The sequence below is a fragment of the Manis pentadactyla genome, chromosome 7 (genome assembly GCF_030020395.1).
Source record: "Manis pentadactyla isolate mManPen7 chromosome 7, mManPen7.hap1, whole genome shotgun sequence".
NCBI lineage: Eukaryota > Metazoa > Chordata > Mammalia > Pholidota > Manidae > Manis > Manis pentadactyla.
Genome location: NC_080025.1, coordinates 87,614,968 through 87,639,484, shown reverse-complemented (window position 1 = coordinate 87,639,484; position 24,517 = coordinate 87,614,968). Strand labels below are relative to the sequence as shown.

Sequence of the window (24,517 nt, the reverse complement as noted above, 5' to 3'; positions counted from 1 at the left end):
CAGCGATTTTTAAAATATAAACAGGAGAAGATATTATTTAATCCTTCTGAGTTCCTTTCCTCCTTCTGGGTTTTCTGTTATAGTTCTACAGGCTTCATTCTTCCTGCATTAACATCTATCCAATTTATCGCTGATTACACAAGCCCTAACAACTGGGAAAGTATATGGCAAATATGAAAATTGCTCAGAGTGGGCAGAAATAATTAAAGGTGTGTATTACAAATAATATCAAAAGGAATTAAGCTTATTTTAGCTCAGACAACTGAATTCTGAGAGTGGATTAATAGTACTATTCAATTAAGTGGCATATGTGTGTGTGTGTGTGTGTATTTAGGATGGGTTGATTTATTACAGAACAAGACCATAAAGACAAACTTGCTAGAGCAAATTAAGTTAACCTGGGTTAGGCAGGTGGTTAATGAACAGTGACCCATCATTAGTATTCTAATTTGGGGGGTTTTTGAGAACTTCTTTCAGCTCAACTTCTATGTTCAGCTGAGACTATGCTGGAGAAAAATCAGGACAGAATGAACAACCAATAAGGAGAGAAAGGGAGAGTCCATTGGCAGCAGTAACCAGTAGGTTCCACCAGAATTTGTAGCTGATAGAGATACTAATGCATTGAAATCACAGGGGGTATTATGTGGGGAAGCTGAGAGCTACCAAGGGAATGTATATCAAGACACCCTGCACTTAAGCTGGCAAACACCCTTAATAACTGTCTAGTTTTGCACATTCTAGAAAATACACATGCCTGTTTACTGGCTTACATTTCCAGTACCTCACTGCATTATTTTATGCACATGGCCCGAGATTATCATTTTTATTTGTGTGGTGATTGGTTACACATGCATACAATTTCCTTTTTAATATTCACCTGCTTTCCCCCTTCCCTTCCTACTTCTTCCTCATTCATCCTCCAGTCCCCTGCTCCCGGGGTACCAACTTCGATTGTAGAAATAGAGTATGCGGCTGTTACAGTTTCAAGAAGTGGGCTAGGCAGGTGGTTAATGAACAGTGACCCATCAAGGACTCTAGTCACTAAAGGGGAGAGGAGACAGTTGAAGGGGAACTGTCCTGAATGGTAGTAATTGCAGTGAATCAAGCTTACTGTCTTAACACAGCCACTCATACCTGCACAGTCTCCTCCCTTGTCTTACAACTTGTCCAGCAGTTAAATAGCTGTAAAATACTGTCTCCCGGTCTCATTTTTTCCTGAGCTCCAACAGCAATAGTAGCAACTGCAGCTGTAGAAGCGGCAGCCAGAGACACAGGCAGGGCTGTCGCTCTCAGCCGCTCAGATTGCCTCCTCCTCGCCACACACACACACACACACACACACACACACACACACACGGCACAGATTTCCAATATCAACGCATCTTGATGTAAAACACGGACTCAAAGAGATGAGAGAAGAACATTAGTCATGGACAACAGGTATTTCATCTCTGACAAATTCAGTTTCTTTCTGATGCTTATTGGTGTGGATAATAAAATAATCATTTGTGAGACCTAGCTTGAGTGGGATCCTGGAGGTGGCCGTGTAGGGGACGGGAAGGAGGAGGAATGAGAGGTGGGGAAGAGGGTTGCCAAAGATGACTTTCAGGCTCCGGAAACCTACATCTTTAAGCCTCCGCTGTTTTTGAGTTGCAAATTGTCAGGCTCTGCTGGACTGCAGGCAGCCTGTGTTGTTGACTGGAAGTCAATTTTCATTCTTTAGGCACTAGTTAGAATGGGCCGTGTGTTCTGGAAGGGGGTGGAAGTAGAGAGGAGGAGATGCTGGGAGCGGAGTTCTTGAAGCTGCACTGCTCTGGGGAAGCCGAGCTGAGAGGGAGCCTTCTGGCTGGGCGGAGAGCGTGTGAATTGGAAAGGAGCCTGCTAGCTGGCTGGTCCCAGTTCCTCTCCGGAAAAGCAGTTGCTCTTGCCTCAGAGATGCGCCCAGCCTTCTCCTGCATCACACTGCAGTAAGTTAAACTCGACACGGTTGGCAGTTTTACTGGCTTCTGGTTATGTGGTGCGGGGGAAGGGAAGCTGAGAAGAAATGGCGAGGAAAGTTAGAAAAGCATAGCTTTGAATTCTCTATGAGATGTTAATTTGGTTTGTCTCCCTGACTCCTGTCCTAGTTACGCGCGGTAGCCGGGTTACTCTCAGTTATGTGCAGAGGGATACCGCTTGTTGGTTAGGTATGCAAAAACCCCTGTGCATTGTGACTTCAGGCAACAAAACTGGTAAATGCATTCTAGATTTAAATATAAGAGTGGTGTCCTGAAAGTTACTAATGGATGGCAGCTTACCTTTTCAAAAGAAAATTCATGGAGAGGCTCATTTAGACTTTCCAATAAATTGTTACAAGTCTCATTCCAGATTTATTCCTAATCTGTAAAACAAAGAAGCAAACAAACAAAATGAAACAAAAGTCTTTGGTTTACTTTATTAAATTACAGTAAAACGTGAAGTAGGTCTCTTGGTAATTGCTAGGCAACAGCCTAGAAGACACTGATGATATGATAAACAGTCAAATGCTCTTTCGTGGGTGGAACATACAGGATTCCCCCAGTTTCTTACTACTGCAACAATCTCCACTTGCTAATCCGTTCCTTCGTTGTGATGTCAAAGTGATGGTTTTTGCATAGGTGGCTTTATATTTAGAACCATGCAGCACTGTGTTCACTAGCAAAAAATGAAGGCTTAAAAAAAGTTTTTAAAAAACGACTTCAACTGGTTGCTCAAATTTCAGACAACCAAGTCTTTTTAAAGGAGGTAAAAGGAGGTCAGCAAGGCCAGCCCATTGTAAAGCAAATTACGAAGTGAATGTGATGCAGGCAGAATACCAAAGGTCTCTTTAGAAGGGAAACCAGATATAACCTAAAAATTTTGGTGTGTTTCTAACCAGGTCCTCTTTTACACTGACCAGACTTTTGTAATGAAGAAAAATGTGAATGAATCTCTCAAGCAGAAAGGGTATGTTGTACAAAATATTGGACTTAGTTGCAAGATCAATGGAGAAATTATTGCAATACCATAGTTTTTCTCCAAGAAAGATTAATGAAAAAACAGTTTACCTAACACAGAATCCAGGATTTTAAGTTGGACACTTCCATGTCCTGCCATAAATTACTTACGTGCTAAGTAATATGAAATGCAAAGCAATTCTGAAATTCTCATCATTAGAAGAGGGAACTAAGGATCACTTTTATCCATTTATTTCAGTTTTCAATTGTATTGCTCTTCCTCTAATTTTCATTATTTTATTAAAAAAGTAAAATATATCCTGTTTTTGATCCGAATTACCTTGCCTACTCATCTCTGTGATCTCCAGATACAGTGTTTTTGTCATTATTGAAATACCCAGTTTGTTAGAGGTAACCCATCCTGCAAACACATAATTTCTCAGTGCAAAAACTTTACATCTGACTTTGGAAGTCACTGAATAAAATATAATCCAGAGAATTTATTTGTTATGATAGTGTGTGCCTGAGAGTGGTTCAATTTTTTGTAGAGCAGTAAGAAAAGGAAACATCTATACAAAGACTAAAAGAATACGGTTGGAGCGAGTTTGCAAGCACTTTTCTGATACTCTAGAATAGATTATTACCTGAACCTCAAGCACTTCATATTTAGCTGAGAGCCTGAATGGAATTGATAGGCATTTGGTTTGGATAGGCATTTGTCAGAATTTCTTTAAAAGATAGAGACTTAAGTAAGTTGAGTTTGGGGAACACTTTTGCTTCATATTTTGGTTGTCCTAATAGTAAACAAATCTCATGTTATGCCTGAGAAGATTTTCAAAACCATTTCAAAACAATTAAGGTTTAAACCATTGATGAGTTTTGCTGGGACAGGGTCTAGACTAGATAAGTATCTTATGGCTCATGTTTTTCCTTGCACACTATTGAAAGAAGTAAGAGTTGTATCTAGACAAGCCAGCCAAAGATAGCTGCTGGTCGTTCAGTCTAATTTCTGCCAACTAATCATGACTCTGATGCTGACATACAGGCTTAAAATGACTTTTTAAGAATATCCTTTCCTGGATGCTTCTCCTGGCTGGCCTCAGGAACAAAACTGTACTTATTGCATGCATGATACTGTTATAATATTCTCTTGAGAGTAATACCTCTAAGCATAGAACACCTGCCTGGAGGAAACTCTAGGCAAAAATTTTAAGTGTCTTCCTATTGCTTCTCATCCATCTACGGCATTTTCTCTCTCTTGTAAAACACCAACACAAAATCTGATCTCAAGTAAGAATCATATGCACTTGCTCACCCTTAGGTATTGATTATAAAGTAGATTCAACTCTTTGGTAGCTCTTTGGGTTATATGCAAGTATGATCTACTCACCATATAAGGCATGAGTTTTTCCTGGTTATAGCTAGTACACTGGGGGCAAGTACTAGGTTAAGCACTTTGAATGTTTCTTCTCATTTATGGGATAACAACTACAGAAAGGAGATAGATGGTAACATTCTCTCCCATTTATAAGAAACTCAATCCCAGAAGGAATAGAGGGAAAAAAAGTTGCCTAGAGCAATATGTAGTAAACAATAAGCTAGGATAAGCCCCCATGTACTACTAGCTCTAACTCTTAATCACTTTGACACTTTGTTTTATTAAAATGCTACTCTGTTATGGATCAGGCGGAGTGAGCTTATTGTTTTGTGCATGGAGTGGGTTGAGAATGCTTGAGAGATCATACCACTCAGGAGAAAGCTCCCTGCTATACTGATACCCAAGATTGAATCTGTCTAAATTGGAACCTGAATTGACCGCAAATCCAAACTTGGCATAGTCAGCCATTCTAATTTCCAACCGTTCAACTATTCTACTCTGGCTTCATGAGCCATGGAAATGGAGCTGGGGACTTCTTTGCCAGGAAGGAAGGTGATGGAGTTAATATGAGAGGAGACAAGTTGGAAGATTCAGTAGTCAAAAGGGATGAAAGGAAAATAAGGGAATCACATAGTGGGAGGCTGATAGTGAGAACTTGTCCAGATTCTGTGTCCTTAGGGACTCTAAAAAGCAAACTCTTTGGATTGCTTGTGGGTGGAGATCCTTAAAGTCACAGATAGGGCACAGACTTAAAGCATCTCTTTAAGTTGTAAGTTCTGATTATAAAAATTAGATTAGGCTTGTCTTCAGAATCTCTCTCTCTATATATATTTGAAGAGTAAAAAAATGATGATTCAAAGGAAAGTGGGGGAGAAAGGCCAGATGATGACTGAAGAGCTAAAACAGTGCTGGAAATATCACTGGTTCTTGCATAATCTCTCTCTGAAAATTTGCCAGGGAATGAAAGGCCATCTTTAACTGGTAAGGATAAAAACAAAATGGTTCAGTTAGGTAAAATTCGAAGTGTTAGGAGAATAACATGATTCCTGTCACTTGTCTTCTTATCACAGAAGACAAACACTAACAAGGAATAAAATGAAAATGTTATAGGCACAAAGCCAAACAATATTTTAAGATTGGTCTTTCTCAGCATGCTAAATTTAAACAGCTGAAATTCTTTTTTAAGTATTTATCTGAGTCAACAATTTGAAATGAAGGATTTGCTTTTTAACAGAGATTCTGTATTGCACTGTAAGTTTGAAATACAATATCCTTGACACAGTTATTGCTTATTGACAATATGCCAATCGCTACAAATCAAGGAGCACAAAAACTGTTAGTCTCAAATTCAGAGAATAAATGTATATGTTTCATAAGGACAGTTGATGCTACTGAGATATGTCATGTACACAGTGATGAAACTTGGCGAACACATTCACGTTGTCAGCCCTGATTCTTTTGTCTCTTGTCATTTGAGACCCTGTGGGTGGGGGTTAGGAATAGAGCGATTTTCAAGAGTATATTTTTTAATGTGGTTCTTTGGCTCTCTTCCCTTGTAGTTTAAAAATAATGACAGACGCTCTTGTTGAGTGCTTACTACATGCCATTTGCTTGTATAAGCATCATGAACATTTAATCTTGACAATACCCTTATGGGATAATCCCATTCTTATCCTCATTCCCATTTTGTAAGAGCAAACTGAGGCACAACAGGGTTAAATTTAGAAATTGGTAGGAGTAGAGCTGGGATACAAACCAGACAGTGTGGCTCTAGAGCCCATGCTTTTAACCAAAAGGCTCCCATTTGCTTTTAACAATCGCTGGTTTATTAGAACCCTCTACAGTTTATGCAATTTGTTCACCTCTTTTGTCTCTGCTTATAACTGTCTCTTCCTGTAATTTCTTTCTTCAAATTCCTCTGCCCTCACTCTGTTAGTATTTCATCTGATGCTGCATCTTTATTCCTTAAGCTAGTCTAGAGTCTAGACTTCCCAGGATTCCATTTGGATTCTACTATTAGTCCTTTTCCATGGTTCCACTGTAACTTGTGCTTGCCTTTATATTGAATATGCCACAGAGGGTTGAAATAATCTGTTTTCTACATTGAGGAAGGAAACTAAGCCTTATTTATCTTAGGAACATTAGTGCTGAGGGTAGTATCTAATACAATATTGGAGCTCAATACACACTTCTTTTATAAACTGAATTCAAAGCTCTAATTCAATTCTTAGAAGGAAAGATAGTTCTACTTCCACAGTCTTTATGCCGAAAAAAGACTAGAGAATGCTCTTTCAAATGCAAGTTACAAGGTCTGAGCCAGAGAGTATATTTTAATAAGTTGAACCCATAATTAGTATAAAATTACTCAAAAGACATTTACCACCCTCTGTGGTATTGCATATTTAGAATATGAGGATGATATTTTAGAATAAGGCAAATGGCATATTTATTTCCAGATAACAATAATTAACATTTTTAATAATACCTGGTGCTAAAGTATTTTTAGAGGGGGGGGGAACAATGAAATCAAAGGTGTTTTGTTCTTGTGGAACAATAGAGTGAAGTTGTGAAATGGTGGTTTTAAAAATTTGTTTCTTGAACTCTTATTTCCTTTGAGGACAAATTTGAGGAGATTTTAATTCAGTCATAGCTTGCAAATACTGAGTTATATCTGCAGACATTAGAAACTTGACTGCTGCCAGAGAAAATGAAGAAATGGGTAATGATGAGTAAACCACTCCCCTCTCCCCTTCACCCAAAGAAGCATTTTCAGTTTAAGGGATAATTTGGATTTTACTTTCTAATGATTTTGTAAATTTCTTTCATTAAGTATTTAAATGTCATAACAGTGTGAATTGGGTGGACATGACATACGGGTTTCCAAGTGCAATATTTTTATTCAAAGTATTATCTTAGGTCAAATAATTCTATTTTATTCTCTTTCTAATCCACGTGAATCAGTTATCAAATATACTGTTATAACCAGGGGATGGACAGATGGGATGAGAAGTGTGGTTGCTATTTAAACAGTCTGTGGAGTTCTGTCAGCAGAGTAATCTCAGGATGAGTTTACCACAGTGAAGGAGCTGGGCCTTCCTTTTATTTTCTTTTAAAGAATCTCAGCTTATCATGTTTTGATTATTAATGATGATGGAATTGTGAGTAAAGGTGTGGAGGAATTGACTCCATGTATAATTTCTCAATTTGCAAAGGTACTCATTTCATTTCATCATTCCCCTCTTAGGTATTGTGATATAGGGGTTAAAACTTATTCTTTGCATTCAAGTTGCCTGGCCTCAAATTACTACTTGAATGACCATGAACAAGTAACTTAAATTCTCTACTTTAGATTTCTCTTTGTAACAAACACAGTCAATGAAAATGATATCCACTTTATAGCATTGTGTGATTTAATCATGTGTGTAAGCTGAGAACAGAAGGCATGTAATAAATACTGAAATATTAGCTATTTATTATTTCCTATTGAGATTTTATCTCAGATAAAGAATAAAGTATTAATAGCAAAGAAAATTAAATCTAAAGACAGTTTTTGTTTTAGTCTTATATTAAAAATATTTATGAGACTCATAAATATATTAAATGTTATGATAAACATCCTTTTATAGGGACTTATTTACTTACTATTTTTCCCAAAACGTTTTTATTGAATTACCAAAACAAAAGGTAACTGAACAGAGTTATATTAGATAACACGTGTTAACACCCCTAGGATAGTGGTTGACACACAGTCAACACTCGGAAATGTTAATTCCCTTCCCCTTACCTAAAACAGTAATGATACATCTTTAATTTTTCACTCCTGACATTTGTAAAACATGTCACAGCTATCATCCATTTAATGTACAAAATAAGATTTTGTTTTCATCTATTGACTGCTCTGCTCTTTATATCTAAGCAGACTGAGGAACTGTGACCTCTTCTGTGAGGAAATCTATTACTATCTAGATCAACTATTTTGAATTATATGAACTGGAAAGGAGAAAAATAGAGGTGCTGTGGAAAAGCATTCCAGGATCCTTGACCTGAAAACAGAACTTTAAGCACAAAAGATGAGTTTGTAGTTTATTCAGCAACTTGTTTTGCTGAGACAGAGAATGAAGGGAATGTTTCTTCCTGGGATTTTGACCAAGGAATCCTTTTGCTAGTTCTTTAATGAAAAGAAATAAAGGCTGGGAAATTCTCACTTGCCTGCTTTTCCTAGTGTGTATTTTAGAGTTTGTAGGTAACACTCAGCTACCCATGGGAAATTTAAAGCTCAAATAAATAGACATAGTTATTTAAACTATCACCTTAAGAAACAGAACTACTGACGCCATGATGCTGTCTTTTATTCCATCCTTCGGTCATTCAACATTGACACCCTGCTTTGTGTCAGGCACTGTTCCAGGCTCAGGAAGGGAAGAGTGAAATAACAGACTAGTTCCCAAAGTACTGAAGATACCTTAGTGAGAGAAAGAAGCAAACACAGCTCAACAAGGAAGGAAACATGCGATATATTGGTGTAGTTGTTATAATAAGTTTATGAAAGAAACAGAGAGCTGAAATAGAGGACAGAGATCCTGTTTACAGGGGAGCAAACTGGTTTCAATCTCCTAAGACTCCTCTCCCTGCCATCAGGCTTTTTTCATCCTAGAAGAGGTTTCTGGCATTGACAGTGAGTAGAAAATGATTATATACCTGAAGGATTCCTTAAAACCAAGATGGATGAACTCATGGCGAATCAGAATTTTAGAATTATTGAACAGGAAAATTTCATTCAGTCAAAACCATGATTCCCATATTGCTTTTCCCTTTCCCTTCTTATTACAGGATTATTCAGCTTGTGGCAGCTTTTTAAAGATTAGAAAAATGCAAGTACTTCATGTTGCTTAGTAACTTCTCTTGCCTGTCATTTTGGGCTGCACATAAACAACTTGTAACTTCCCCACACTTGTCCCAAATTACTAGAATTGAAAAAGAGCGCACAAGCTGATGAGTCACTTTGCTATCCTGTTGTTCTTAATAAGAGTGCTGGTTACCAGGATGGGTGCTTTATTGTTACATAATGCTATTTGCTACACCATATGTCAGGTTCTTTCCTTGTTACACACTGAACAAAGCATAGCATAAAAGCCATTTGGGGAACACCTTTGTTTTGGGTCCCTGGTTTTGAATATACTCTAAATTCTACTAGACAACATACTGTGAAGGTGGAGTGGTAAGGTTTTTGAGCTTCAAGTGGAAACTTTGTTTTGGAGCTATTAATGCTTCTGTTATTCAAGCAACCTGCAAAACTGCTTGGTGGCACATTTGGTGCGTAGGTAACTGTATTATCTTTACAAGAGAACTTTCAAAAAAACAAAACAAAACAATGGTTTCAATGTGGCTATAATAGTACTGCTGTGCTTTATGGTTAAGCAATATTCTTTAATTCTTGAAATTAATAAATTTGTAAAAAAAATGAAACAACAAGAATGCCTTAGATTTGGTGTGTCTATCAATAGGATGGCAGTACTACATTGATCAAAATGTTTTCTCCACTAAGAAGTGGTATAGCTATATTGAAGAAATTAGCACCTGTACCATTGGGAAGCATCCAGGTAAAGAGAATGTGCATACCCTCTGTTTCTTTAACATCTGTTTTGCTGCTGATCCTAATGGGTTACAATCCAAACTATGTTAAAATGTAAGGAAAAACTGAGGAATGCCAATATGCATATTAAAGGAAGGAGAAGGAAAGAAAGCTTTCCTTATCTAAACATTAAACAGTTACATAGTTTTCTATTTTAAGGACTCCTTACAGTTCTTAAGGTATGTGTTGGAAGCTCTGAGAGTGGGATTTAGTAGAAACTAATCTTATTTAATCATGAATCGCTCCTTCTGAGGGCATCTATTACTATTTCTTTGAAAACACCATAGCACAATTTACTGGTCCGTAGGCAATTACTCATTTGCAGTTTTGGGGACTCTACTATGCATCAGAATAGTAAGTACTGGGAGGAAAATTATGAAGAGAACCTGGCCCTGACATTAAATAGCTCCTGATTGAGAGCTGGAGAAAGACACATAGATGTAGAAATTATTAGACGATGGTTTGTGTGCAGTGGTAATTTTAGGTACATAGTAGGTTGCTAATAGGAGATTAGAAGAGTGAGAGACTAAGAAATTAGTTACAGGTTTTAATTTAACTGAATTTAGAATTTGAGTTGGATCTTGAGGGAAAGTAGGAATTTACCAAAAAGGACTATAAAAACACAACAATGTAGCTAGAGATCATCATTCTTTAGTCTCATATGAAAACCAGTACTCCTTTCATTCATGCAGGCATAACTCTTGAATGAATAGTTGGCTTCATAAGCAAAAGGATAGGAGCAGCAAATTGGGAAAGAGATCTGTAAATTTGGTGGTACAGATAGAAATTGATTCCTCTGGAGAAGGGAAGGATCCCTGGAAAAAGTATGTAGAGTGAGAAGGGAGATAATTTTAGGAACAAATCTTGATGCATTCTAATATTTTTGAGTATATTGGAGTAGATGGGACTGTAAAGATTGAAATGACTTGTCTCAGGGGAAGAAAACGAGAACAGAATTCTGTGGTTTTGCAAAGACCAGGGAAAAACACTGTAAGAAAGACAAAATCATCACTGCCAGGTGTTGCTGAGAAGATAATCGAGATGAGAATGAAAAATATCCATTGGATTTGAATACAAGGAGATCATTGGTGATTTTAGCTAAAGATGCATTACTGTACTGCCTGGGGAGAAACCTTTATGAAAATGTGTTAAGGAGTGGGTAGGAGCTCAGAAAATCGAGGTAGAGTGACTCATTCAAAAAATTTGTCTGGAGGCTTGAAAGAAGTTAAAGCTATTTCTGGACAATAATAGAAGTTTGAAGGAGATTTTACTTTTCTAAGATGGGAGTTTTTTGAGCATGTTTAAATATCTATAAGAAGTTGAAGTGATAAAAAATATAGAAGAGAAAAGGGATGTTTGATGGATATCTCAGAATATGGAACTGAAATAGATTCAAAGACATATGGAGTGTGTGTTGACTTTGACCATGAGTAACATCCTCTATAAAGAAAGAGGGGAGGAAAGAAAGGAACAATCTGAATCTGTCTATAGGTATTGTAATGCTAAATTGAAGATATTTCTGGTATTTAAATTTTCTTTGTAGAATTTGAACAAAGTGGGGAAGGAAAATTTGAAGTTTTTGGACAAGGTTGGAGAATTTACTTGACCAGAAACATCTAGTAGGTGGGGTAGTGGTCATTTGAGTAGATGGTCATGAATTTACAGTGATAACAATTTATCTCAATGTATGACTCCTTTCAGCTGTTCAGGATATGGCATAAAAAACAGAGTTCATCCAAGATGTATTGTTTTATTTTGCTTCAACTTTTATATTATTATCACTTAATCCCTCAGTATCATCTGTCATCTTCTTTATTGCTCCTTCAGATTTAAAAATTTGGATAACAAGTTTCCATTATATCTCCTATGTCATCATTATGATTGATTCAGGTGTAAATGTGGACAAGTTAATTAATACCCTACAGAAATTTCCTAAGTACCTTGCCTTCATTGACATTCCACTCATTCCATATTAACCATTGGCCAATGACTCCATTCTGGATCTTGGTATTACCTAGAACTTCTCATCTTTGAAATTATTAATTATAAAACAATAATCACCTTGTTTCCACTACTTCCCAGCAGTCTTCAGTACTGACATGCCTTGTTTTCTTCCAGTGACCCTTTTGTCATTCACATCACTGTGTAGCAAGACCTCATATACAAAAAAAGGACTCTTGCCAAAATCCTTAGTTTTTTGTACTTTCTTCTTTCATTTTATACCTGGCAAAGTCCTTATCCTTTCTCAACTGAGCAATCTGGTTTTAATTTTTCACTTGGGGTTGAATGCTTTTGAAAACCATGAAAACTGGTGTCATAATAAATTTGCGATCTCTCCTCTCATTCTGACCCAGTAATACTTAGAAGTAAGTGTCCATGTTGTATTTTCTTTTCCATTCTCCACAGCAGCTTCACATAAAGCTCTGCCATACATGTTTGTGCTTCATATTTTCTTAAGAAAAGAAAGACTGGAGTATTTTTAACCTCTTCCTCTTTGTGTTTTTTATTTTTATTTTTGGTGTTGGTATGTAAACCTTCTAATTAAATTTGGAATTGGATTTAAAAATATTAATAGTGACAATGATATTAACCCTACTTCCTACTGCCCCCCACCTTGTCTGAATCATTGCTTCCAAAGTTTCGTAATATGGCCCCTCTTTATCTCTTCAAGAATGTTGCCACTCTCTACTCTTCTAATTCAATGTTCCTTTGACATTAAGCTGCTTAAAATACCCTTTCTGTCACAACTCCTTCCTCACCTTACTTGCTTTCCCATTGTGTCTCTGGTTCTGTATTTTCTCAGTTCTTAGAACAGTACCTGGTACAAAAAAGGTTCCTAAAAAAAAAAACTTCTGAATAAAAACTGAACTTTGAAAAGGGTTCTTTTTTGATTGGGGGTAATGAATTGTCTCATAAAGCATCTCCCTGTGTCAATGTCTTTATCCTTCAGTCTATTAGTCTATAACAGTCTCTGAAATATACTGAAATATTCTTGCCTTTTTTCTGTCCACTTTTCAGTATGGTTTGGGCTGAATCCAATCAAATGCCTGTCTTTCAGCATTTATTTTCCCGGTGGCACCTAATAATAATAAATATATTTGCTCCTCCTGGAGAGAATATTAAATCATGTTATTCTGTTTTGAGAGAATGAGATTATTCTCATTTTGACCAAGTATAGTAATTGGTGCTTTGTTCTCTAATATTAGCAGCTTAAGTTTGATTTAAGCATTTGTTTTATTTGTGACACATTCTGTGAATTGATTGTTGGTATCAATTGTGGACCTGGATATAAAAAGTAGAAGCATCAGGGTTATTTTCAGTATTTGACAAGAACAAACATGGAAACTTTGAGGGATGTTGGGAAGTAAACAGAAGACCAGGAGGTCACACATGTGGAGAAAATAGAAAATAACCTTGTCTATTTTCCCTGGTGCTATGTCACTTTCTCAGAGACTTATTTAAATGATGTGCCAATGACAACAGCAAGAAATAGTTTTCTCAGCCACATCAAATACTTTTTATAAGAAATGTGAAAAAAGGCACATAGAAGTTTATCATGATTTCCAGGTGTGAATCCTGAGTGAGTGGTCACAGGTTCTTGCTTTTCCCTAGCCCTATCCTTCATCCATTCTTTCCATAGAAGTGGATATCAGCTAATGAGATAAATGAAAATATGTTTAGGGAGAAAATATGAATTACCTCAAACTTTAGCTTCAAGTGGTACATCTATAGCAGTGTGCCAGTCTACTTTGCAAGGGTGTATGTTTTGCTTATGTACAGCTTCAGAAATAACAGAATGAGGTTGTCCCTGGAATAACATTTGAATTTCTAATCTTTCTTTTCAATGCCATTTTACCTAAGCAATATAAGTAAGGTTAGCTGTGGCCTAAAAATATGTTTTACTTAGAACACAATATAGAATGTGCTCTCATTAATTTTTGTTGTTATTTTTTTAAAGTATAACTTTTTTTATAATGAGGAAATGAGAACTGTGGAAGGAGAAGAATTCTGGGCTGGAAAAGTCTTAAATATTATGACTGGGTAAATTTTGATAAACTGATATATTTTTAATGCATTTTAGTGTCATTTTTCCTTTTTTTTTTTTGTTTCAGACATCCCTAAAATAGGTTAATGTATTTTTTGTGTATTTATTCAAGACCAACCAGGAAGAAAAAATAGAAAAATTAATTTTCAGTTTAAAGAAATAACTTCCTTGATAGGTCTGAGTTAAAGGAGGTCAAGTTTCCCCTCTCACCTATACTTTGTCCAGATTCCACTGATTCCACAGTTTTTCTTTTGCAGGTTGGGTGTGGGATTTTATGTTCTTATTTTATAACTCTTTTCCTTTCACTTTCTACTTTAGATTGCCAAGACATAAATACAAACTATTAGTTGATTCTTAAGAAGACTTGTTTTTCTTACACAATGAGCAGGCTGACACTGGCTTAGGAATGATCACTCTCTGTTAGTTTACGGAAAATTCTGTTTCTTAGAGTGAGTACTGATTGGTAAGACGGGCTTCCTCTGCCATCTGTCTGGGGGTGGGAGCCATTTTCCAGGTGGGATTTGTGGTAGATCATATCCAGACGAGCTACACTGGCTGTTTGATTGTGCTGATGAGGCACAGAAGTATGTAAACATCTGGGGTGCAGCAAGGATGTCACTAAAACAAAGAGGGCTGGACCTTTAGTGCTGACGTGGTCCCCACCCCGAGGTTATAGCAAAATCCCATATCCTGCACTGGACTAACTGGGAGGATTCCTCCTTCTGCATGGTTTCTGATAGGATTGAATTTTGGCTGAGCTTTGTGTGGAATACAGCAAAGCCTCAAGGAGCATCTACTCACCTGCATTCTTAATCCTGTATTTATTCTTTGCAAGGATTATTTGCTAGTGTAATTGTACATCAAAGTGAAAGCCAAATGTAGCTGAGTCATGGTCCTAGTTCTTGCCAGTTCTAGACTCTGAACCAGCTTTTGTGTTCTGACCAGCTTAGAGTCAATGATGATAAAAAAGATCTTTACTGGACTGGTTCATAGATTTATTACCACTTCCTGAATAGAATCTATACTTCCTGGCTCCTGCAATTCTGCAATGTTCCTCTTTGGCCATATCATACCCACCAGGGTGCGAGCTGTATAGACTTGTTAAATGTTTTAAAAATCATTAAGCTTAGAGAAATTCTGACAGGCCATAAGCATTAGAGTTACCCGCCCTTATTTACTTATACTTACCAACTTCAATATTTAAGTAGGAGGGCTCAAACACTACCTTATGTAGCCAACTTTGATACCTAATTTCATAGCAATATTCTGCATTCCAAGAATGACCTATCCTCATAATCAGATGTACGGCTTTTTATTCACAAAAAGATGAAATTTAAGAGGGGAAAAGGATTCTTTAAGTGCAGGGCAGAGAGATTTTGGAGTCATAGTTGATATAATGGTGCAGGGAATTTCAACACGGGCATATGGAGTGAAGGGAACCCAGGTGTTAGGAGTAATATCTACCTGATCATGTTTACCATTGGAGCCTCTGCCCATGTGCCTCCCATTAGATCCTTAAGCCAATTACAATTTGCCATCAATTTGTACCTCTGTGTAAATTGGCCTTAAAATTTATTAGTAGTTTCCTAATTATCAAATGTATTTACCTTTTATTATTTCTTGCAGTTTTCAGCCTCTTTGCAGCATTTGCATTTTTAGTTGCTTCACTTATTGTTGCAACTCTATCCTTCTTTGTCATTGGTAAGACTGCACTACTATAACATTATTTCTATTTCTTCATGCAGTCAAAAAGCATTTAATGACTACCATTTGCCAAGTGTTCAGAAAATAATTATAATCAAACACATAGTTTCTGTCCCCCCTGACTTTGCAATTCAGTGAGAGTGATCAATATTAATGATATTATTTAATTTCATAATATGTTTGGAGCACCTACTTGGTGCCAGGTTGTGTTCTAGGCATCAGAAATGCAGTGTGAAAATAGTCTACTCAAAAGCTTACATTTTTGTTTGAAGAGGTAGAAAGCAACAATTAAATATATATTAAAATTTATATATGAGTGCCATGAAGAAAGTCAGGGCACAAGAAAAGAAAGTGATAGAGATTGGGTATTCTTTTAAATAATATACCATTTTAGATTTATTTTTTAAATATGTCCCATTCCTCTGTGGACATACTACATTTGAAATGTCTTTAAGATATCTATGAGGCTTAATATATAAGAGGAATATCTAAAATATTAACAGGCAATCAGATACATGAGGCTGCAATTAAGGGAAGTTGTTGGAGACAAAACTGTGAGAGTTGTGTGTAGATCTGGAATGAGGAGAGAACACCTAAGGTATTGAGTGTAGACGGAAACCAAAGTCTAATGCTGAGTCTAGGGGTAAACCAGTGTTTCATGGGGTAGGTGGAGGAGTCTGCAAGGAGCCCCAGGAGAAAGCCAGGAGAGTGTTGTTCTCTGAATGCCAAGGACAAAGTGGTTCAGTTAAAAAGGGCTGTTGAAATAATTACTGCTGAGACCGTGACCACGGTGACTTCAGATTGATAACAGGATTGGGAAGGATAGGTCTTTATTGACCTTGAAGAGAGCATTTTCATTGAATTGGTGGGATAAAGATCACACTGAAGCAGATTACAGTCTGAATGTTGGTATTGTAGTGGAAAGAAAGCAAGTGACTATAAATAAGTTGGAAATCAAACCTGAAATGAGTGGTCCAAATGTAACAGTATTATTTGACCTAGTAAAGAGGGTTTGAAAGGCTTTATGGAGAAGTTATAAACCAAGGTCTGAAGGATAAGTTGGTATTCACTCAGTAATAAAGCATAAGTAGAAATACTTTACAAGGCAAACTTGGGGACTAAAAGAAGTTCATACATGTTGGAGTATGTTGAGTTTAAAGAGGAGTCAGATGGTACAAGGCTGCTTTGTGTTTAACCTTAGAACATTGGACATGGTTGTTTTAATGGAGGCAGGAATATGTGGACAACATTGTCTATGTTTTGATGTACATGCTGTAGTGTGTATAGGATGAATTGTAGGTCAGCCAGACAGTAGTTGCGTAGATTATCAAGCCACTAAAGTAATAGAAGTGAGTGATTATTTTAGCCTGAATTGCAGCAATAAAGATGTAAAAGGAGAGAAAGATAACTCTGAGTCACATGTATGAAGTGAAGTTGATAGCTCTTATGACAGTCTGGCTATGAGTATATGAGGAAATTAGGTAGAGAAGTCAAGCATGACCTCTAAGCTTTTGGCATTTGCAATAGGCAGTGCCTTGGCACCAACTGAGAGAATTAGAGTAGGATTCCATTGGCTTGCTGTTATTTTTATGGGCCTTTATGAATTCAGTTTAAACATTTTGAATTTGAGAGACTTTCGAGTCATTGTCATCTGCCTACTAGAGTTTTCTGTCTATATATCTCACTGATTCCTCAAGAATATTATTAAAACTGAGCTTATCTTCATCCTTCTGAACTTTCTCTTTCCCATAATCCCAGACCCAATCCCCTCTTCCCAGTACCCCCTCAGCTTCCATATTAGCTGACTCAGATTCTGTCTCTTGATCTTTGCTATCTTTGTTCTCTCTCACATTTGTCTTTTTTCCATTTTACCCATATCAGGCAATTTCAAACGCTGAAATTTCATTCACCTGTACTCTTAACTTGCTGTGTGTTTTCTTCATTTTCAATCTATTCCTTGCTTGATGCTTTTTTTTTAACCATCAGTGTCAATTTTCAAATATAAGATTCTGATTTTTTCATGTCCTTGATATAAATAATAAAAAATTATTATGTCTCCCATTTTCCTTCCACATAAGCTATAGATTCACCTTGGTCTGGCATTCAGGCTAAAAAAAAAAAAAAACTGTAGATTTTCCTTAACCTGTCATTCTGTACAACACAGTGATTAAGACCTGCCTGGTTTAAATACTGACTTTAGCATTTACTACTTGTGTGATTTGGGTTATTTAATCACAATTTACTATTTTTCAAATAGGATTAATAATAGCAACTTATTTACGTGGTTGTTTGTTTTAAAATCTAAATCTGAGCAGTTCTCTTAGCACAGCCCCTGGCACAATGCAGCTTCTATTACTATTCTGTTCACCTTCCACTGTGCCCTCTCAGTGGACACAGGCACATTTAACCATTTCATTAGCACTCCTTTTATTTCTCTTCTGTGCCATTTTTATGCTTCTTCAATTCTGCCTAAATAGCTCCTCCCTTTCTTGGCAAATTCTCCCCACAACACGATTTCTTCCTGGCTAAGCTCTCATCTCCTCAAGGACCAGCTCCATTTTCACTCTCTTTAGTAAACATTCCTTTCTTCCCAAGCCCATTCCCTCCGCCACTGCCTCCTCAATCTGTTACCCCATATTTTTATGTATTTTGACATACATTTTATCAGCAACTTTTATATACAATTTTGTAGGTAGCTGTTTTACGTCTACTAAATGTTTGTCCTTGAGTATAGGGAATTTGTGTGGCATACATAGTTCTTGGTGAACAAGTGTTTGCAAAGAGGGCAATTCCTTGAGCCACCCGTAGATATTCTCTCTTTTCCTTTCCACACTGACTGGTTTGGCTCTACTCCCTGTCAAGAAACACCAAGTTACCTGTCCCAGATGTTTTTGCTTAAGGACAGGAGCTTTTAAGTCAGCAATCTGCTAAACCATTCAGGGCTAATGTTTTCCTGTGTTCTCAGGAACTCTAAGTGCATTTAACTAAGCCCTTCTGGCAACAATGAACCTGCCTTTATGTTCCAGCTCATTGGGTCTTTTTTTTCCTCCACTTATACATGATTTGAAGGAAGCAGTGTCAGGAGAGGTAGCCAGACACCAGCTTAATAATGTTCCACTCAGAGATATCCAAACTTGGTTTCTTTTTTTTAAAGGAAAAACTGTGGCATAAAAAAGAATATTTAATATCTTTTATGTTTCCTGTCTAATTTCCTGTGATCTGAGTTCTGTTGAACAGTGGCCTTTGGAGCATGAGCTGCTGTTTTGTAGGATGTTCCAAAGGCATGACTTGGGATTGATACTTATTTTATTCATGGCTATACTTGGTAGTAATTTACACAGCCTGGGATGAGAGCTTATTTTTCCCCTCTGAAGGTTTTCAGGGATCTTTTTGTCTGGTTTAGGAAAATGTGCTCTAGGAGCAGTGATGGATTGAGTGCTCCCTCAGAAAGAGTCAGGCTGTCAGGGAACATATTTATCTCCACGTTTGGGAAGCAGAGTAGGATCAGTACAGACCTTTCAAAAACCTGTGTGAAAACTTTCTAAGGTAAAAGAGAAGGTCAATCTGACCTGGCTTTATATCCATTTTATTTATAATTCATGGGCTGCCTAGGCATGAAGACTAATCTGAAAGCCATTATCATTCAAAGATGAATATTTAGTTTTCTTTCTTTTCCTGTAGTGATGTAGTACTGAATAAAACTTGAGTTGAATGGTTCTGTTTCATTCTGTTTTAAGAATAGGTGTCATGATGTTAAGATTAAAAAAGTGTACTTAAAACAGAATATTCTCCTAGGTTTGCCTAAAGTGGAGGTCAGCCTGTTTTTGTAAATGTTGGAACATGGTAGGATGCATTTGTTTACACATTGTTTATGGCTGCTTCTGCACTACAACAGCAGATTCATGTAGTTGCTGCAGAGACCTTTGGCCCACAAAGCCTAAAATAGTTACTATCTGATCCTTCAAGAAGTTTGTTGTCCCCTGGCCTAGAGAGAAATTTTTTCTGAAAAGGAAGTTTATTCTCTTCTGTAATGACATTAATAAGAAATGTACTCTAATTGTGATAGATGACAGCAGTGGGATGGGAGCATCTACTTATCAACCGGAAGCCTTAATTCTACTAATCCATTTATTATTGGGATCTATCTTGGTTTAGGATAAGGCTAAAAGTGAAAAGACAATAAGCTTATATCTGCTTCATCCAACTGAAGCATTTATTAGGGGTGTAATTACACATCAGAGTTAAGGAATGTTTGCAGAGCTAGTGAGTCTACTTATGTGAGCAAAAATGAAAAAGAGGTTTCTAAAAAGTGACTATCCAATGTGTTCAACACTGGTTAATTAAGACCACATGGCTTTGAGTGTAGACTTCTACCAAAAACCTTGCAGATTATCTCTGTTTCTGTCAACTCTATCTCTACATGTGTGTGTGTGTGTGTTTTCCATGTCAGTAATTATTTAAAGAAACTAGAAAATTTAAGTTTATTAACGTTTCATGTATCTACTTATTTTGTGTTCTAGTTATGCCTTTGTTGTTCACTAGCACTCGTTAATATTCATCTAATCAAATATTAGCACTGTGCTAGGTGCTAACAGGGAGAAAAAAGGCATGGTGCCTAATTTCATCAAGCCTTTTTATAGTTGGGGAGGAGAGTGTAACTCCGGGAGGATAAAAGCCTGGGGCAAAATACCTTTGAAACTGAAATCAATCAAAAGGAGAGATAAAGTGGGGAAAAAAACGTTTATTTCTTACAAGGAGTCCACTTCCGCTATCCCATGTCTCTTGCAACCTGGCTGCAGAAGAAGCCCACCTCTCTGGTCCAGATATGCCCTTGCTCGCCCTTGTAATTACCTATGGAGATCGGACTACTCCTCCTTTCCACCCCTTGGAAACACCTATTGTTACGGAGATGCACTAAGGCCAGGTGAGAGATTCTGGAAATTTCGCAATTTTACCCAAAATAGATATTTTATTCACTGCAGACAGTTTATATATGTATTTATCTGTTTATCTTTTTAATCTGAGAGGACAAACACAAATCATAAGTGTATGGTTCGATGAAATGTTCACAAACTACACACACCTATATGTAACCAACCCGCCCTGATCAGACACAGAATGTTCCCAGCAATCCCTCTTAGGTCCCCTCCTGGTCATCCCCACCCACCAAGGAAAGCCATGGCCTGACTTCTAACTTCAGAGAATCCAACCTGAAGTTTCTAAAACATTGAGTTTCTAATATTTATAATTCAGGAAGTCTGCATTTCCTCCATCCTTTGAGAAATCAGGTCTGGCAATCCTGGATGTGTGCACTCCCTAGAGGCAGCATCCATTTAAAGCAGAAGCACCTGTCCCTTAGGAACAGCTAGCTCACCTGTTTTGTCACCTGCCTGGCCTGCTGGTATAAGAGCTTATAGCACTTGCCTTTTTCCATCTCTTGATCCCAATTTCAGTGTGTTTGTACTTTTGACCACCCAGAGCCTTTTGTACAACAAGGTAGTATTAGGCAAACAAATAAGTACATCAAAGAGAAAAATATATATATATGTATAAACATATAAATAATTACAACTTTAATATGTGTCATATACTGCAGGTAATATACAGAGCTTATTAGCAGGGGCTATGATTTGGATAAGAAAAGTCACAGAAGCTTTCCCTAATAATTATTTACCTAAGAAAAAACTTAGAAGTTAACAAAGACAAGAGGAGAGGGGAAAATATATCCCAGGAAAGTATACTTCTACATTCATGATTGCACTAAGTACTTCGCTCTAACTATCTTACCAACTTTTTTTCTGAAAATCTTGTCTTTATACACTCAACAATGACACTTAACTTTTCGATTCTTCTTAAAACTTCAGCCTTTACATTTCATCCAATCTCAACTGCTATAGCCCATATTTCATTATAAACAGGAATTAAAACATAAAACTAAGAAACTCAACAATGCCTATGAATCTATAAAACTAACCTCCTCCTTCTTTCTGCTTTTGTTGGAGAGGAAGATTTCATCCTCACTGGAATTTAAGAGCTTAATGTATACTCTGACTGTCAAACACTCTATCCTTGAGGACTACCTCCATCAGTTATTCTTTCTCATCCTCTCTCATCTTTGATTCTTCTTTTTCCCTCATACTTCCAAATATATTCATATTTAGTTCATGTCTTTTACCCAAAAAATTCACTCCTCTCTATTTTCATCTCTCTCTGAGACCACCAAAATCTCTTGCATAGGAAATATATGTTAAAGTTAAAAATATGACTTTCATAGAAATATAGAAGGAACACATTTCAAAGATTTTATTCAACTTGTTAATTAATGAAGGAGCTAGTAAAATGTCAAGGAAGATTCAAAAGATGTGAGATTGGAGTTGGTCAGTTAAAAGAATGAAAAAATGAATCTACCAAAATATGTAAATGTGGTTAAAGTCAGACAAGGCAATAAATGATATTTGGGTTGTGGTGTGGAAGTCATTTAGATTGCAATTGGATAGAAATCATTTAAAATTTCCTCAGAGGATCCTGGGCATTTCAATCAGTTCTACAAGTTAACTGTACTCTTAGATAGGTGCACCATATCCTCATCAAGAAAAGCTGGGAAGTTGAACAAAGGTGCACAACCCTAGATAATCAGAAAGCTCTAGTTAGGGTATATTTGGTATTCCACACTCAGCCATTATACTGAAATTGTTACCTCATAATCCTTTTGTCTATTCCCAAATGCTTATGACTTAACTCTTCTGCGTACACTCTTTTAATTCCTAATATGGCCTCTAGAAAACTGAAAAAAATGTTCTTTTGGGTAGTTTCATTATATGGATATTTAAAACACCTTTATGGAAAAATATCTTAATTAAAATCAAAAGTGAGTCATTTGTTGGGAGAAAATACCTTTTATTCATGTAACAGGCAAAAGGTTAATTTCTATAATGTTCAAGGATGTACAAAAACCAATTTATAAAAGATGACACAGCTATAGAAATAATTCAACAGGATAAGAACAGTCAATTTATAGAAGTGATTCTAATGACGAAGCCTCTGGAAAAATGACCAATCTCAATTGCTGTAATAGAAATGAAATAATGAGCCCACCGCCACCACCACCAATAGCAATATTATCCCATGTTCACCTATCAGATTGGCAAAATTTAAAAACATTAAGTAGCATCCAGTACTAACAAGGGTGTTAAGAAATTGCTCTTACAAACTGTCAACAGTTACATAAATGTTGTGGAATATTTGGAAAGTATTTTGTCATAACTTATTAAAATTCAAATTCCCCATCCTTTTTGACCTAACAGCATTATTATTAATTTTTTCAATTTTGATACTAGAATATAAAGGTAAATGGCAAAGATTTTTTATTGCATTATTCATTATAGCATAAGACAGAATATAAAAGAATAAGCATCAGTAGAGACATGGTTGAGTAAATTGTATTTTTATACTGTGTAATGCTCTGTGGCTATCATAAAGAATGAGTTATAATTGCATGTATGTTCATTCTATTTGTTTTTGTTTGTTTTGTATCATCTTTTGTTGAAGTATCATTGATACACAATCTACATTGGTTTCAAATGTACAACTCAGAGTCCATTCTATTTTTAAAGTAAAAATGGTTAAGTTACCTATTGTATAGCATACAATCTTATCTTTAAAAATAAAACAACTATCAATGAAGCAATATTTATTATATATGATTTAAGTTTAAAAGGAAAAGTTACACACGAAGCTTTGCCTGTGGTTAGATTAAGGTTATGAGGTTGGTGTGAGGCTCCTAAAGACATCCTTAATTTTGATATTTCAACATTTTGTTAAAAAGAACATTAGTGTTATTGTTACTGGAGATGGGTCCTTGGTCTTATTGCTGTTCTTGGACTTTTCTGCATTTGAAAAGTCACTGGGCATTAAGAGTTTATTTGGAAAAAAAGGAAAAGGCAAGAGTAGGAGAGTTGGGGCTCAGCAGACCCAGAGGGGGTCACACCAAATGAAACAATAGGGAGCCCTTTTTATATGAAGGGAGATGAATATTCACTAAGTGAATGGAGAAGGGAGATGAATATCAAAGGGAACAGGTGGAGTCTCTTTGGAATTCAGGCTGCTCCACCTTCTTGCCTAGTGGAGGGGTTTTTGACTATATTTGGTCCCCATCAGAACTATCATGGTATGGGGAGGTATGATTTTTACTATGTTAATGACAGAGGGGCAAGATTTTTACCATGTTGAGTTTTGGGGGTAAGTTTGGTTCAATTTCTCCTCCATGTTGGAACTAGCCTGTTTTGGCCAGTCTGCTATCTATATTCTCTCCCCACATTTCTCGGGAACAGCTTGCACAGAATGTGGAGAATGTAAGCAGGCATCCGACCAAGCTCTCCCTCACTGTCCCTGCTTATGTCTGGTTGTCTACCTACTCTAACATTATTATTATTATACATATAACTTTAAATTATTATATCTAATTATTATCCTATCCCATGCTCAAAGTCTCTTAAGGAGTTTCTTATGGCATTAGAATACAGTACAAACCTGTTACCACCATCTGTAAATCCCTTGTGATTCAGGTCTGCTTTTTGCTCCAGCTTTGAGCAACTCTAGCACTCCTTAGTTTGATCTAGAAGCACCATATAGCCTTTACTTTGTTTTGAAAAGGGCAATTCTTTCTTACCTTAATGCCTTTCCACTCACTAGCATACCCTCTGGCTAGATCTACCTTTCCCATACTCAGGCTGATTAAGTTTAAACTTCACTTCCCTAAAATTTATACTCTAAGTAGAGATTATGTCCCCTACTTATTAACTCTC

The 24,517-nt window shown here is 36.6% G+C and overlaps 1 protein-coding gene across 7 annotated transcripts in view; it reads left to right on the top strand.

Moving 5' to 3' along the window:
- The first annotated feature begins 1,315 nt into the window (after positions 1–1,315).
- DGKB (diacylglycerol kinase beta) overlaps positions 1,316–24,517 on the top strand; it is a 749,649-nt gene continuing 726,447 nt past the window's right edge. For 3 of the 7 annotated variants that reach the window (XM_036894568.2, XM_036894565.2, XM_036894560.2), the window contains exon 1: positions 1,318–1,440. The gene's annotated coding sequence lies outside the window, so the exon portion shown is untranslated. Of the gene's footprint in view, positions 1,441–24,517 lie in introns of all 7 variants that reach the window. The other 4 variants (XM_036894566.2, XM_036894567.2, XM_036894564.2 and 1 more) reach the window with 2 other exon arrangements.